This window comes from Rhinatrema bivittatum, chromosome 1 (genome assembly GCF_901001135.1).
Source record: "Rhinatrema bivittatum chromosome 1, aRhiBiv1.1, whole genome shotgun sequence".
Taxonomy (NCBI): Eukaryota; Metazoa; Chordata; class Amphibia; order Gymnophiona; family Rhinatrematidae; genus Rhinatrema; species Rhinatrema bivittatum.
The window spans coordinates 269734950-269751620 of record NC_042615.1 but is presented as its reverse complement, the minus strand read 5'-3'; the positions used below and the strand labels follow the sequence as shown (position 1 = coordinate 269751620).

At 48.4% G+C, this 16671-nt stretch overlaps 1 protein-coding gene across 1 annotated transcript in view; it reads left to right on the top strand.

The window, feature by feature from the left end:
- SFXN5 (sideroflexin 5) overlaps positions 1–16671 on the top strand; it is a 932409-nt gene that overhangs the window by 648616 nt on the left and 267122 nt on the right. The window lies entirely within an intron of this gene.

The following is a 16671-nucleotide window of genomic DNA, read 5'->3' as shown; positions in this document are numbered from 1 at the left end:
CAGCCAAGCTTTTCCGGATACTTAACATTCTCTCTTTCGCAACTGGCATCTACATTCTTCATTATTTTTCCGGTCCTATTCCTACCCATAGTTCTCATATATTTTGTAACCTGTTAACTGCACAGTAGTAGGTTCACATCTCCCAGTACGTGTCCTACTTTAAAAAAATCTGATATTCAAGTCCATTTATGTCGCTTTCATACATACTCATGCAATATCATTCAAATTTGCAATTAAGGTTGGGCCTTGTCATTTATGTTTTTAATTAAGTTTGAGCCTTGTCATATCGCTTTCAAAAGTTTTTTGCTCTTAATGCTCTAGTTAAGGATTGTTCTCAGTTCTGATGTTTTGTGAAGATTTCATAATCCCCTCCTCACAGTTACTTGTATCCCCTGCTCCTTGTATCGCCCCAGAGCGAATTTGCAGTTTCATTGTAAACCGGTGTGATATGTATTTTATACAGGAACATCGGTATAAAAAAAAAGTATAAATAAATAAATAAATGTATTTATTTATTTTAAATTTTTTTCTATACCGTCATTATTTACCATCATAACGGTTTACAAAAAAGGCACATATAGTAGGGTATAGTTAGTACTTTACAAAAAAGGTGCCAGTAGTATTCGGTAACACAGAAATGTTAAAACTAGTTGAATAATGATATATATTACCTATTGATACATGACTCATGGGTGAAGCACATGTGATTCATTCTAGACTTTTCAGTTGTTTTTACGATTATCAGTGTGATAAAAATAATTTCCAGGTAGGTATCTGGAGATTATGTGTTGGGGGCTTTATGCCAGCTGTACCTTACTTATTTTCACCGTTCTCTTTGTAAAAGGCTTGTTTGAAAAACCAGGTTTTCAGATTTGTTTTAAATAGTTTGAGATTTCTCTGTAGTCTTAGTTCTAGAGGCATAGTGTTCCATAAAATGGGAGTGGCCAGTGATAGAGCTCACTCCCTGACCTGGGTCAGTCTTGCCATTTTTACTGACGGGATAGTTAAGAGTGCTTTGTTTGCTGATCTTAAATTTCTATGCGGTACATGTACTCGTAGTGCTATGTTCAGCCATTCTGCTTTTTCGTCATGGATCAGTTTGTGTATGGTGCACAGTGCTTTGAATTGAACTCTTTGTTCGATTGGTAGCCAATGTAGTTCCGCTAGTGTATCTGTAATGTGATCTCTTTTCATTTTGCCCGTGAGAACTTGTGCTGCCGAATTCTGTAATATTTGTAGTGGTCTTATTGATGTATAAGGCAATCCTAGCAACAGTGCGTTGCAGTAGTCAGTGCTCGCAAAAAAAATGCTGGAAGTACTGTGCGAAAGTTTGATAGTGTCAGCAGTGGTTTTAGTTTCCTAAGTATCATTAGTTTGGCATACCCTGCCTTAACTTTTAGAGATATGTGTTGTTTGAGGTTTAGTTCTGTGTATATTATCACACCGAGGTTCCTCATTTTCTTGGCTAATTTGATTTTTTTATCGCTTTTGAGTATTAATGGTGTTTGAATTATGTTAATGTTCTTTCTTTCTAAGTGTAGGTATTCAGTTTTCTCAATGTTTATTACTAGTTCCATTTGGTTCAGTAATTGTTTGATTATGTCAATGTACATATTGGCTAAGTTTAAGGTTTTTTTCAATGGTGTCCTCTAGTCCACTAGACATAATGGGGCGGATTTTAAGAGCCCTGCGCGCTGGTGCGCCTATGTTCAATAGGCCTACCGACGCGCGCAGAGCCCCGGGACTCGCGTAAGTCCCGGGGTTTTCCGAGGGGGGCGTGTCAGGGGCGGGGCCGAGCGGCAGGCCGTTTTCGGGGCGGGACGCGGCATTTCGGGGGCGGGCCCGGGGGGCGTGGTTTCGGCCCGGGGGCAGTCCGGGGGAGGATGGGAGGGGAAGGTGAGGGGAGGGCGTTAGCGAATTCCCTCCGAGGCCGCTCCGATTTCGGAGCGGCCTTGGAGGGAACGGAGGTAGGCTGCGCGGCTCGGCGCGCGCCGGCTACACGAAATCGGTAGCCTTGCGCGCGCCGATCCAGGATTTTAGCGGATACGCGCGGCTACGCGCGTATCTACTAAAATCCCGCGTACTTTTGTTTGCGCCTGATGCGCCTACAAAAGTATGCGAGGGCGCCCTTTTTGTAAATCTACCCCAATGTCAGGGGTAGCCAGGTCAAGTGTTTCACTTTCATAGTGAAATCTGAGTCAAAGTACCTGCAGTAACTGGCAAAGCTAAAAAAGGGTCTGGTTTTTTTTTTGTTAATGGTCTTAGTGCTTGTTGGATGTCATCCACCTTGCTGAGTTAGGGCTTGATTTTCTGGTTTCCTATTATATATCCAAGACACTATTTTGGTTCTTTCCACTATATTTCTGTTCTTTTCTTTTGGTTTTATGTTAGTCCTGTTTGCCAGATAAAATCTAACATAGCCTACAGTTGTCTCAGGTGGGTCTGCCAATCAGTACCTTACACAACAATATGATCTAAGTATGCGTCGTATACTTTGAAGTTTTGAGAGGCAGTCTATTAGGTGCTGGAAAGTAGTGGATGCCTTGTGTAACACAAATGGGTAGGACAGTGAACTAAAAGAGGGCTTCTGGGGTCATGAAGACCGTTTTCTTTTTGGCTTTCTCTGATGAGAGCACCTGACAATATCCCTTAGTGGGGTCTAATGTTGACTAGCATTGGGAATCCCCCAAGTTTAGTTTGACTGTCAACATGGGATAGTCATCTAGCTTTGAGACTTCATTCACCTTTTGTTGTGGTCCCGGCCCATGCCCCGGTCCCCTCCACCTACCTCGGGGATGGTCTGGGCTGCTACGGCGTCTGTTCGGCCTACCAGGCCTGCCTGGCTTCGATCCGCGGCACTCCCTCCTTGAGGGAGATGCAGTTGAAGCTTCAGAGCTAGCCCCGCCCCCTAGGTGTGCGCGTGTGCAGGGGCTCAATACTGAAAGTGACCAGCGCGGGAAAGCACTGCACCACCCAGGGGTGACGTCAAATGCTCTCAGGGTATTTAAACCCTGCACCAACTCCACTCCTGGCCTTGCAAAGAGGTTCACACTTCCTAGAGTTGCTAGTTGCTGCTTCTGGCTTCTGACTTTGGCTTTCGTCCACTGGCATATGACTTTTGCTTTCGTCCACTGTTTCCTGACTTCGGCTTTCATCCAGGCGGTCTTGCCTAAGTCCAAGCGGCTCGGGTCCTCACGAGCTCCTCTTGGGGGGAACTGCGGGCTTCCAGTGGTGAAGTTCCGGTTGGCCTCCTGGCTCCTGCTCTACTCTCCTCTATCCTCTGGAATTCCTCCTCTGACACCTGTCCACAGGAGACCGCTCGTAAGTCCAAGCGGCCCGGGTCCTCACGGGCTCCTCCTGGTGGGACCTTGGGTCTCCAGTGGTGAAGGTCCTCCTGGTCTCCTGCCTGTGCCACCTCCCGGCTTCTACATCCACTGTGGGCCTTCCCACAGTGCGTCATCATCTGTCCTAGTCGGCTCAAGTGTCCATGAATCCAACAGTTTGCAAGGCCATGGATCTGGCGGACCTGGCTGGCCTTCAGGCTATCCCCAGGATTGCCCAACATCTGCAGCAGCAGCAGCACTGCCTGGATGTCCTGACGGCGACAGTAGAGAGACTAGCCAACCGTCTGGATGCCACCCCTGCGGCAAAACCTCCTGCCCTGGTCTCCTTGCCTAGATCCATACCGGCGACATCCATACAACTGCCGGTGCCACCCAGATACTCAGGGGAAGCAAAGAACTATCGCGGATTCCTCAATCAGTGCTACATCTGATTCAACCTGCTGCCGTCTCAGTTCCCAACTGATCTGGTGAAAACCAGTTATATTGTGTCCCTGCTAGACAGGAAGCCTCTGGCCTGGGCCTCCCTGTTATGGGAACGTAATGATCCCATTCTTGGAAACCTTGAAAATTTGTCTCTGCCTTCCGACACATGTTTGACGAGCCTGCCTGCAAACCCACTGTGGTTGCCGAGTTACACCAATTGCGTCAAGGCACCCGTTCCCTTCCGGAGCAAGCGGTCGAATTCCGCACACTGGCCACCAAACTAGACTGGAGGGACGACAGTCTTCACAGCATATTCTTGGAAGGAATGTCATCACGTCTCAAGGACGAGTTAGCGGCAAGAGACCTTCCGGATGATCTGGACAGCCTGATCGACCTGGCAGTAAGGGTCGACCGTCGAATCCAACATCGCTTCCGTGAGGGGAGGTCCAGCCATAGATCTGGTAACTCGTGGCCTTCTTTTCCTCGACTGGTGCCCTCCTCTTTTGCTTCCACTAGCACCCAAGGAGCAGAACTCATGCAATTGGGGCATGGCCCGATCTCACAGGAGGAGAGACGACGTCGCTGCACCCAGGGCTTGTGCCTATATTGTGGTAACAAGGGGCATTTCCTAGCCCACTGCAATGAGTGGCCAGGAAACGCCAGAATCTAGGGCTCATCGGAGAGCTGACCCTAGGTAATACAGATTCCGCCTCCCCATGTACCGTACCGGTTACCCTTTACCCCAGCGGTACTTTTGATATGCTGTTTTGGTCGACTCTGGAGCAGGAGGGAATTTCATTCTTGTGGATCTCATCCAGCAGTTACAGCTTGAGGTCCAACCCCGACTCCCTTCACTCTGAGTATCTTCGATCCATGGCACTCCTCTCCCGGGGTGCATCTCTACCTGTACCAAGCCATTGATTCTATGAATCGGTCTCCTACATACTGAGGAGATCTCGTTTCTCATTTTGGGAGATCCATTCACCCTATCATCCTGGGCCTGCCCTGGCTTCAGAAGCACTCCCTATTTATCCACTGGGATACTGTTCAGATCACATCTTGGAGCCCGTCCTGTTTTGACTCTTGCCTGGCGACTATTCCTCGACCCAGTGTGCCACTTCTGACCACATCCGTGGCACTCCTGCTGCAATATCTGGATTACTTGGATGTCTTCTCGAAGGAGAAGGCCGAACACCTTCCGGAACATCGGCCCTTCGATTGTGCAATAAACTTGGTTCCCGGTACTACTCCTCCCAAGGGGCGGGTTTACCTCTTGTTGCTGCCTGAGACTCGTGCCATGTCTCCTACATCCAGGAGAATTTGGACCGGGGCTTCATTCAGCCTTCAAATTCCCCCACTGGGACCAGATTCTTCTTTGTTGCAAAGAAGGACGGGTCACTCTGACCCTGTATCGACTACCATGGACTCAACGCCATCACACGACGTGACAGATACCCTTTGCCTTTGATTCCCGAGCTCCTAGACAGCTTGCAAGGAGCCAAGGTCTTCACCAAACTGGACCTCCGGGGCGTGTACAACCTGGTAAGGATACGACCAGGTGACGAATGGAAGACCGCGTTCAACACGAGAGATGGGCATTATGAGTATCTGGTCATGCCCTTCGGCCTTTGCAATGCCCCTGCGGTCTTTCAAAACCTTATGAATGAGGTGTTAAGGGACATGTTGCACACCTCTGTTATAGTATACCTTGACGATGTACTAATTTACTCTAAGGACCTGGCTACACACTGTATACACGTTCAGCGAGTCCTGCAGAAGCTTCAAGACAATCGTCTCTTCGCCAAGCTAGAGAAGTGTCAGTTCGAACAAGAATCTCTGCCCTTCCTTGGATATATCATCTCATCCACGGGCTTCCACATGAATCCAGATAAGGTAACAGCCATCAAGGATTGGCCTCAGCCGGTGGGGGTCAAGGCACTGCAACGCTTCCTTGGCTTCGACAACTTTTATCGCCAGTTCATACCCCATTACTCCCGGATGGTAGCTCCACTGCCGGCCCCAGGAAAGGGGCTGATGCTAAGAACTGGTCCTCGGCGGTGCTAAGTGCGTTCCAGGAGCTGAAGAAAGCCTTTCTTCAAGAGGTCTGTCTCCATCATCCAGATCTTCAGCGTCAATTTATTGTGGAGGTAGACGCATCCAACCTCGCGGTGGGAGCCATTCTGACCCAAATATCTCCTAAAGGCAAATCCTTGCCATGTTCCTACTTCTCTCGGAAGTTCTCACCCGCTGAGAGGAATTACAGCATAGGGGACAAGGAGTTATTGGCCATTAAACTCGAGTTTGAGGAATGGCGCCAATGGCTGGAGGGAGCTCATCATCCTGTGATTGTTTACACAGACCACAATAACCTGGAGTTCCTGTGCCGGGCCCAACACCTTAATCCTCGACAGGCCCAATGGTCACTATTTTTTAACAGTTCAACTTCGTCCTTTAATACAGACAAGCTTCTAAGAACATCCGGGCGGACGCCCTCTCTCGCACTGCGGAAACAGAGGATAACCCCAATCCGCCTCGATATATCCTCGATCCGGCCAAAGTCCTCCTTGCAGTATCAGAAGTAGACCATATGGGCAAGACTGTGGTACCTGCTCACCTATGCAAGAGAGTTCTGTCATGGGCCCACGACTCGCTAATCACAGGTCATTCGGGAGTAGCTCGAACTTTGGGTCTGTTGACCAAATATTATTGGTGGCCTCAGGTCAAGAGAGATGTTCATACTTATGTCAGTTCATGACCTACCTGTGCTTCACAGAAGCCTCTGACTGGCCGTCCCTGGGGACTCCTCCAACCTTTGCCCATTCCCACCGAGCCACGTACCCATTTGTCCACCAACTTCATAGTGGATTTACCTCCTTCTGAGGGGAAGACTGTGATATCGGTCACGGTCGATAGACTTTCAAAGTTGGCCCATTTTGTGCCCCTCACTAAGTTACCAACAGTGCCTGAACTCACAAGTCTCTTCACCCAACACATCTTCCCCCTACATGGGCTTCCTCTCCATGTTGCCTCAGACCGAGGTCCACAGTTCACGGCTAAATACTGGAGAGCTCTCTGTAAAAAATTCGGGGTCCAACTGGACTTTACGACGGCTTTCCACCCCCAAGGCAATGGCCAAGCAGAGCGCACAAATTGGACCCTAAAGGCCTTCCTCTGTACCTTTGTGGGAGACCTCCAAGATGACTGGGTATCCTTATCGCCGTGGGCAGAGTTCTCCTACAACTGCAATGGGCATTCTGCTACCAATATGTCTCCCTTCCAGTTGGTCTACGGGAAAAGCCTTAGACCTCCCTTGCCCTTACCACTGACAGTCCCTCCCCCTGCAGTGCAACTTACAGCATGACAGTTACGTAATCTTTGGAGATCCACCCAGGTGAAGCTTCATCAGACTGCCGCTACCGCGAAGAAATATGCAGATAGACTACGACGTCCTGCTCCTGTCTTTCTCCCGGGAGATAAGGTGTGGTTGAGTACCAGGAACATCCGATTACACATTCCCTCTATGCATCTGGCTCCCAGGTATATTGGCCCATTCTCCGTAACGGAGCATTTGGGTACAGTTTCCTACCGTCTACGCCTTCCATCCACCCTGAGGATCCACAACGTCTTCCATGTATCTCTCCTCAAAGCCTTGATCCTGTCTGTCTTCCATGACAAGCCTCCTGAACCCACTACCACAACAGCTGAATAAGAAGTCATCTATCAGGTGAAGGACGTGTTGGACGTGCGGTTCCATCATCGTAGATGTGAGCACCTCCTCTCCTGGGAGGGGTATGGCCCCGAGGAGAATACGTGGGAGCCGGCCTCTAACATCCTGGACAAGACCCTCCTTCGCCAGTTCCACTTGGACCACCCTGCGAAGCCGAAGCCCCCGGGAAGGGGGCGTAGGAGGGGGGTACTGTTGCAGTCCCTCCACCTACCTACGGGACGGTCCGGGCCGCTACGGCGTCTGTCGGCCTACACAGGCCTGCCTGGCTTCGATCTGCGGCTTTCCCTCCTCGAGGGAGATGCTGTCGATGCTTCAGAGCTAGCCCTGCCCCCTAGGCGCATGCACGCAGGGGCTCAATACTTAAAGGGGCCAGCGCGGAAAAGCACTGCAACACCCAGGGGTGACGTCAGACGCTCTCAAGGTATTTAAACCCTGCACCAACTCCACTCCTGGCCTTGCAACGAGGTTCACTCTTCCTAGAGTTGCTAGTTGCTGCTTCTGGCTTCAGCTTTCGTCCACTGGCTTCTGACTTCAGCTTTCGTCCACTGGTTCCTGACTTCGGCTTTCATCCAGGAAGTCTCGCCTAAGTCTAAGCGGCTCTGGTCCTCATGAGCTCTTCTCGGGGGGACTGCGGGCTTCCAGTGGTGAAGTTCCGGTTGGCCTCCTGGCTCCAGCTCTACTCTCCTCTATCTTCTGGAATTCCTCCTCCAACACCTGTCCACAGGAGACCGCTCATAAGTCCAAGCGGCCCGGGTCCTCACGGGCTCCTCCTGGGGGGACCTCGGGTCTCTAGTGGTGAAGATCCTCCTGGTCTCCTGCCTGTGCCACCTTCCGGCTTCGACATCCACTGTGGGCCTTCCCACAGTGCGTCATCATCTGTCCTAGTCAACTCAAGGGTCCACGAATCCAACACCTTTCTGAAATCAGTAAGTACCCATAGGTTTCCATCTAGTTTAGGAATTAACAAGAAAGGGGAGCACCAATAACTCCTTGAATCTTCAATCACTCTCATCTGGAACATGGATTTTACCTCACAGGACACTGCTTTACTTCTTACACCAGGGATGTAATAGGACTGTTGTTTGATGACCACTTCAGGATCCATATTAATTTCATATGTTACTATTTCCATTCTCCCTGGTATTTCAGAAAAAATTGTCTTTATTATTTCTGACAAATTGGTCTCTTACAGCCCTCCCTGAGAATGTCTCTCTCACTTTTACCACAGGGCTTCCTGACTATAACTGTAGGTTCAAGCCTAAAATTCTCATCTTCCAGTTTCTTGGTTATTAGATTGCACTCTAATCTTTTCCAGTCCTTTAATATAGTATGTTTTAGATTTTCTTTTCTTTTCTTTATCATGATGATATAACTTATAGTTAATATCATTCACTTTTCTATTATTATTTATTATTTATTTACGGGTTTTTTATATACCGGGGCACGTAAGTAACATCACCTCGGTTTACATTCAAACATTAATTCAGCATAGAGCTTTACAATATAACATTATAACTGAAAGAATACAAATCCATATAAAACTTTGTATAAAGAATATAAATATCAAAATATGAGTGTCTGTGGGACTAACTAGAACGCAAAGCAAAGGACTCAGTTCAAGAATAGTAGGCTTTCTACAATTTCATATGGCCCTTGCGACCTAGCTATTAATTTGCTTTCTAAGGTAGGCAAAAGAGGTAGTAGCCTAGACCCAATCTCAAAGGAGCAGTTGACCACTCTTCGATTATATACTGAATGATCTGAATGCCTGGGCAGTCTGTACATTCTTTAGTACCTCCATTTTCATACTCTTGAGCCTTTCCTGCATTTCTAGTAAATATTGTACCACATTTTTACCAGGGCTATGTTGTTCTTCCTAATGTTCTCTAGCAATATCCAATATACCTCTTGGTGTCCACATGTATGGATGTTTAAATGGGGAGAATTTCTCTGATGGTGGAGAGGTCATAGGATACCAGTATGTCCCAGTATTTCCTATTTACCAACACAAAGTTCTTGTTTTATAGTCTTATTTAACCATTCCATTTAACGATCAGTTTGGAGGTGGTAGACCGAGGTATGTAAAATTTTCACTTTCTATAGAGCACAAAGTTTCTTTATTACCGTATTCTGGGTACAAAAGCTCTCTCTTGATCTGTCAGGATCTCCTTTGGCAATCCCATTCATGAAAATTAATTTGTAAACCATTGTGATTGGTAACAGAACAACAGTATAAAAAATGCAATAAATAAATCTCCATGAGAGCTATAGCCTGGTCCCTCATATTCTTCAGGGGAATAGCCTCTGGACACTGTGAAGCATAATCCATTAGCCTTGACTGTTCCAACCAAATCCATAGCTATCCTTTCAGAAGTGGTTTCCGTAATACGAAGTAGAATCAGGGCATAATCTGGACTGGTTGGGGGATTGTCAACTGACAAACCAGGCAGGACTTTGAAAAGTACTCTACCTGACAGTGAAGTCCCAGCTAGCAAAACCCGGGAACAATTTTATTTGCCTTTTTTGGCATCCAAATGCCCCCTCCCACCAGAAAATGAGTAGCCTAAGCTTAATACCTACCTCCAAAAAGATTAGGGAGTCAATAACTGCTCATATACTTCTTGTTTTCTTTATCCCTTGGCCACCTGATATAATAACTGATTTTTCACATTTAAGATTGAAAGTGAGGATTTAGAGTCCACCTCTTCATTCCTTTCCTCCTTTATCAACTAGGCTTGCTCAGATGTAGGTTTCAAGGTATTGACCTTATATTGGGGTAGATTTTCAGATGTACGCGCACACATGTATGCCTAATTTTATAACTTGCGCGTGCAGGTGCGCGCAATTTATAAAAACGGGGGTCAGCGCATGCAAGGGGTAGCACAATTGTGCAACTTGCGCGCCGAGCCTCGCTGCCTTCCCCATTCCTTCCCAGGCTGCTCCAAAATTGGAGCGGCCTCGGAGGGAACTTCATTACCCCCCCCCACCCCATCTTCCCTTCCCATACCTCCCCCACCCTTTCCCCCAACCTTTTTCTGATTGTTTCTTTTGTTTTGTTTTATTTTGTTTTGTTTTGGCCGCTCCACCCCACCCCCAGATCGCCCCTTTAGTAAAGCCCCCGGACTTACACGAGTCCCAGGGCTTTATGCGCTTCGCCGGACCTTTTGAAAATAAGCCCGGCGCGCGTAGGACCGCTTACACGCATAAGTCCTCCGGTTTTACGCCCGTAACCTTTTGAAAATCTGGCCCATTATGCTTTCTTGAATTTTTGCTCAGACCCACCTCCCCCCAAAGACTAGTGGGCCGAAATCCGAGTCCTCAAAATCTATAGGTGTGGTGTTTGAATTTCTACTTGCTTAATCTGTTGCGCCTGTTGGTCGCAGACAGCTGCGACCTCTGTTGCTCACCTCTCTTTTGCCTGCTTCAGTGATTTCTAGGAGTCTTTCGGCCTTAGCCTGCAAAGTCCGCTCTCCCCGGCATCCCCGGAACAGCGTGGGTAATCCCAGACACCATCTTGATGACAGAGTTACCTAGGGTGCGCGCGTGTGCATCAGCCTCCCTCTTATTCCCATCAAGGCGGAAACCTCTGAGGCGTTTCCACCTGTGACATCACCCGCCAAGAGGTATTTAAACCCTACGCTTCCTGACATCCAGAGAGTTAGCAAGGACTTCCGTCTTGTCTGATTCCACTCCTACGGAGATCTTCTCTTCACTTCACAGTACTTGTTCCTGACTACTGATATTGGACTTAAGGTACCCGCTCCTCAGGGGCCTATTGTGCTCTGGCTATCCGCTCCTTGGAGGGCCATCTCATCTCAAGAATCTACTACTTCTGTCTGTGAGTACCATCACCTACCACCTTGGTGACAAGACCTCTGGCATACCCCGTACCTCGGACCACTACTGAGTGCTCTCTGTTACTGTTATGGTTTTGAGGTATTTGAGTGGATTCCTGGGTACTGTGGAGATGACCACACCCACGGGGAGGAGCCCCGTGAGGAACCACAGTACTAAGCTAGACTTGAGACACGCAAACACAGAGATTTGTCTTTTATTATACATCTGAGATATACCACCAGAGGTGGCAGTAGTGAGATGATCCAGAGGTAGCAGTCCAGGGGCCCTCGGCAGAGGAGACCCGTCTCACAGAGATAGTATAGGGAGATCCGGATGCAGGTTCCCAGTGCAGCAGAGCTGTAGATGAGACAACTGACAATGTTAGATTACTCACTAAGTTGGTAGCTGTATAGGTGGAGATCCCAGCAGGCAGAAGTAGTTGTATACAGGCACCGAGCCAGGGAGAGCAGGCCCTCGAGGAGCGAATATCTGATCCCAGATAGGCACCGGAAAGAAAGCAAAGGGCCCCCGAGGAGCAGGTACCCAAGTTAGAGAAGTATCCCGAAGGGCAGAGAGAGCTTCCAGCGGCAGCAAGGAAGCGGCAGAGTAGCTCAGACTGGAGGCTTTCCATCCATACACGATCCTTGCTAACTTGATAGCTAGCAAACAAAGGGCAGGCTAAATACCCGGATGGCATGATGTCACTCGAGCGGGACGCCCCCGAGGATCCCGCCATGACGTGGATAAAGACGTGGGTGGCATGCATGCACGCACCCTAGGAGGCCCTCAGGAGAAACATAGCGTGAAGCTTTGCTATTGGCATTCCGGGGACGCCGGAGAGAGTGACATGCAGACGTGGCGGTAGCCATCTTCCCGAGGCTAGTGGGGAGAGCAGAAAGAAAGGTGAGGCACAATGGTCGAAGCCGTCTGAGATCGGATGCAACAGTTACCTGCCTCATCTCTACTAAGTGAGTGCTTTCGTCTTCTCTGCTCCTCTGCTATGAGTGCTTCTCTCTCATCTCTACCTGATTCGTGGCATAACCCGTACTTTGGGCCACTACCGGATCACATCTAAGAAGCATCTCCACTCCAGAGGAGCTGCCCTGGTGTACCCCACTCAGCGGACCACTACCAGGAGGACCAGCTTCGCACCACTTCACTCCGGACTGAGTCTATGCCCACCTAGTGGGATACCTATGTTCCTGCTTAATAAAATCTATTACTGTTGTCTGTGAGGCTAGACTTAAAAGGGGCATACAATCTAGTACGCATTCGCCAAGGGGATAAGTGGAGCGGCCTTTAAAACTCGTGATGGCCACTTCGAGTACTTCGAGTACATTTTGGCCTATGTAATGCCCCCGCTCTTTTCCAAAATATGTTGAATGAGATCCTGCGAGACATGCTATATCAAATGTGTGGTTGTGTACTTGGACGACATACTCCTGCCTTCATCACCCAGACCCACAACAACCATTCATTGTGGAAGTTGACGCCTCTGATGTCGGGGTGGGAGCAGCACTTAGTCAGCATAGTGACAATCATACTCTACATCTTTGTTTTTTTTTCTCAAGGCGATTTTCACCTGCCGAGAGGAACTATGGCATTGGAGATAAAGAGCTGCTGTCTATCAAGCTCGCCTTCGAAGAGTGGCACCCTTGGCTAGAGGGAGCACAGCACCAAATAACTGTATATACAGATCACAAAAATTTAGAATATCTGCGTCATGCGCAACGACTCAGCCATCGACAAGCCAGATGGTCACTCTTTTTCAATTGGTTTGACTTCATACTCAAATACCATCCTGCTGACAAAAACACAAGGGCAGACGCCCTCTCACGTTCATTCACACCAGAGGATGTTCCAGATGCACCTCGCCACATCATCAGTCCAGAGAAGATAGTACTGGCTGCTACTCACGCTGTGCCAGCGGGGAGAACCATAGTACCTCAGAACCTGAGGAAAAAACTTCTGATGTGGGCACATGATTCTCTTTTAGCTGGGCATCCATGACAAACTCGTACGTTATCCACTCTGGAAAGATATTATTGGTGGCCCTCTATGAAGGAGGACGTTAAGACATACGTTGAATCATTCGCCACTTCTGCCAGACAAAAGCCCCCGGCCGGTCGCCCATGGGGTCTTTTACAGCCTTTGCCAGCATCCGAGGAACCCTGGACGCACATCGCAACAGACTTCATTGTTGATCTGCCTCTTTCCAGTGGAAATAACACTATTTGGGTGAGGGTAGACCGCTTTTCGAAGATGGCTCACTTTGTGGTATTGCCAGGATTACCATCAGCCCCAGAATTGGCTAAGCTGTTCATTCAGCATATTTTCCGCCTCCACAGTATACCCAAGCACGTCCTGTCAGATAGAGGCGTGCAATTCATGGCCAAGTTCTGGCAAGCTCTTTGCAAGAAGTTGGACATTTCTCTAGATCTAACATCAGCATACCACCCTCAGTCGAATGGTCAAACCGAAAGAACAAATAGAACTCTTAAGCAGTTCTTACGCTCATACGTCAACTCAAGACAGAGCGATTGGGCAGAACTACTTCCATGGGCTGAGTTTGCCCTAAACTCTCATCTTTCTGCTGCCACTGGCTCTTCACCTTTCCAGATTGTATATGACCATCAGCCACTACCACCTTTACCACTACCCTTATCAGTATCTTCTCCGGCTGTCCAGGCTTCTGTGGAAGAACTTCATCAACTATGGAGACAGACCAAAGGCCTTCTGGAGAAGGCAGGACAATGGGCCAAGAAATGTTACGATGCTCATCACAGAGCTGCACCTCAATTCCAACTGGGAGACAAGGTGTGGCTCAGTACCAGATACATATGTCTCAAATTGCCATCCGTCCAATTCGCTCCTCGCTACATGGCCTTTTTGCTGTCATCTGCCACCTGGGACCAGTAAAGTACAGCGTAAAGCTCCCTTCATCAATGAAGATAGACAACGCCTTCCATGTATCACTTGTAAAACCATTCATCCTCTCCAAGTTCTCCAAAAAGACTCCGGACCCACATCCTCTTTCAGCTAAAGAGGACATAGCATACACAGTTGATGCTATCTTGGACGTCCACAAGAAAGGAAAGATTTGGGAATACCTCATATCATGGGAAGGTTATGGACCTGAGGAGAATACCTGGGAGCCAGCCACTAACATCCTTGACAAGGATCTTCTTCGACAAGTTCACCTAACTCATCCAAGGAAGCCAAAACCATCTGGGAGAGGCCATAAGAAGGCTGCGACCTCTGTTGCTCACCTCTCTTTTGCCTGCTCCAGTGATTTCTAGGAGTCTTTCGGCATTAGACTGCAAAGTCCACTCTCCCCGGTGTCCCTGGGATAGCGTGGGTGATCCCGGGCACCATCTTGATGACGGAGTTACCTAGGGTGCGTGCGCATCAGCCTCCCTCATTCCCATCAAGGCGGGAACCTCAGGGGCGTTCCCACCTGTGACATCACCTGCCAAGAGGTATTTAAATCCTACGCTTCCTGACATCCAGAGAGTTAGCAAGGACTTCCATCTTGTCTGATTCCACTCCTACGGAGATCTTCTCTTCACTTCGCAGTACTCGTTCCTGACTACTGATATTGAACTTAAGGTACCCGCTCCTCGGTGGCCTATTGTGCTCTGGCTATCCGCTCCTCGGAGGGCCATCTCGTCTGCAAGAATCTACTACTTCTGTCTGTGAGTACCATCATCTACCACCTTGGTGACAAGACCTCCGGCGTACCCCATACCTCGGGCCACTACCGAGTGCTCTCTGTTACCTGCCTCATCTCTTCTAAGTGAGTGCTTTTGTCTTCTCTGCTCCTCTGCTACGAGTGCTTCTCTCTCAACTCCACCTGATTCACGGTGTAACCCACGCTGCGTGCCACTACCAGATCACATCTAAGAAGCATCTCCACTCCAGAGGAGCTGCCCTGGCGTACCCCGCTCAGCGGACCACTACCAGGAGGACCAGCTTCGCACCACTTCACTCCAGACTGAGTCTATGCCCACCTAGTGGGATACCTACGTTCCTGCTTAATAAAATCTATTACTGTTGTCTGTCTATTGAGGCTAGAGGCTGTCATAGTGAGTCCCCACAGGGCTCCTCCCTGTGGGTGGAGCCAACTCTCAACACGACCTAGGGGTCCACAACCACACCGAACAATAACATAATCTTCTCTTTGCCAGAAAATCCACAGGAATGACCCTTTTTTCTTTTCCAGCCTTCATTGGTGGTGGGACTTCTTTGATCTAATTCTCATATATTGGGGTGTCCTTGTCCAGAGATACTGAGGGCCTTGCTCTTGTTGTGACACAACTATGAACAAATACTCAAATCCAGGAAAATCCTTTCCCAGGATTATAGGATAGGGCAAAGAGGGCAGTACTCTCAGTTTTAATAGGTACTGAGATTGTAAGATATGCCAGTATATACAGGAAATCACTACTGCTTTTTTGGGGGTTAACTTAGTCTGGCTAATTTGATTCTGTCAAATTGGTGTTCCAGAAGCAATCAGTGTCATAATGGAATGGTTGCCCAGTTCTGTGGGAATCACAGACGGGCCTTCTTTTTGGGATGCTGCTGTACCAACAATATTAATGTCCATATGTTCACTTCATTCCAGGCATCACTCGTGTTCTGTATGGTCCCAGTCCCCTTAATTATAGCACTGGGTGCTCTTAATCTCCTTGAAGATGCCCCTGCAAGGGTTAGCAATGAGTTCTCTTTCAACTACTCACCACTCATCTAGGTTTCCTGACTGGGGAGTGGCTGGCATGGGAGTCATCCAAGGTGTTGAATGGGGTACTCCCTCCATTGGTGAGGATTGCTGCCATTCAGTCATTAGGTAAGGCTACTCTCTTTACATTTATAAACTATTTGCTTAACCTGCTGGCAGTTGCCAAGAGCCCTATCAACTGTCATCATACCTTCTCCTGGGACTGAGGAGGTAGGACCTCCCACAAAACTCTAAAAGTATAGTGTCCTCTATAAAGCAAAAGTGCTTACCTTGTAATAGGTGTTATCCCAGGACAGCAGGATGTAGTCCTCACTCTGCTAGCTAGTTGGAGAGAGTGTGTTTGCCCATTGGATTACCCGGTTTGTTTGGATCGTAAGATACAAAGAGTTGAGTGGATTTCCTATGGACTGCAGTGTGGTCTAAGTAGTATGCTAGTGCACGTTTACAGTCCAAGGTATGTAAGGTCCGTTCCCCCTGGTGAGAATGAGGCCTTGGAAAGAATGTTGGCAAAACTATGGATTGGTTCAAGTGGAATTCTGTAACTATTTTGGGAAGGAATTTTGGATGTATACGGAGAACCACTCTGTCATGTAGGAATTTTG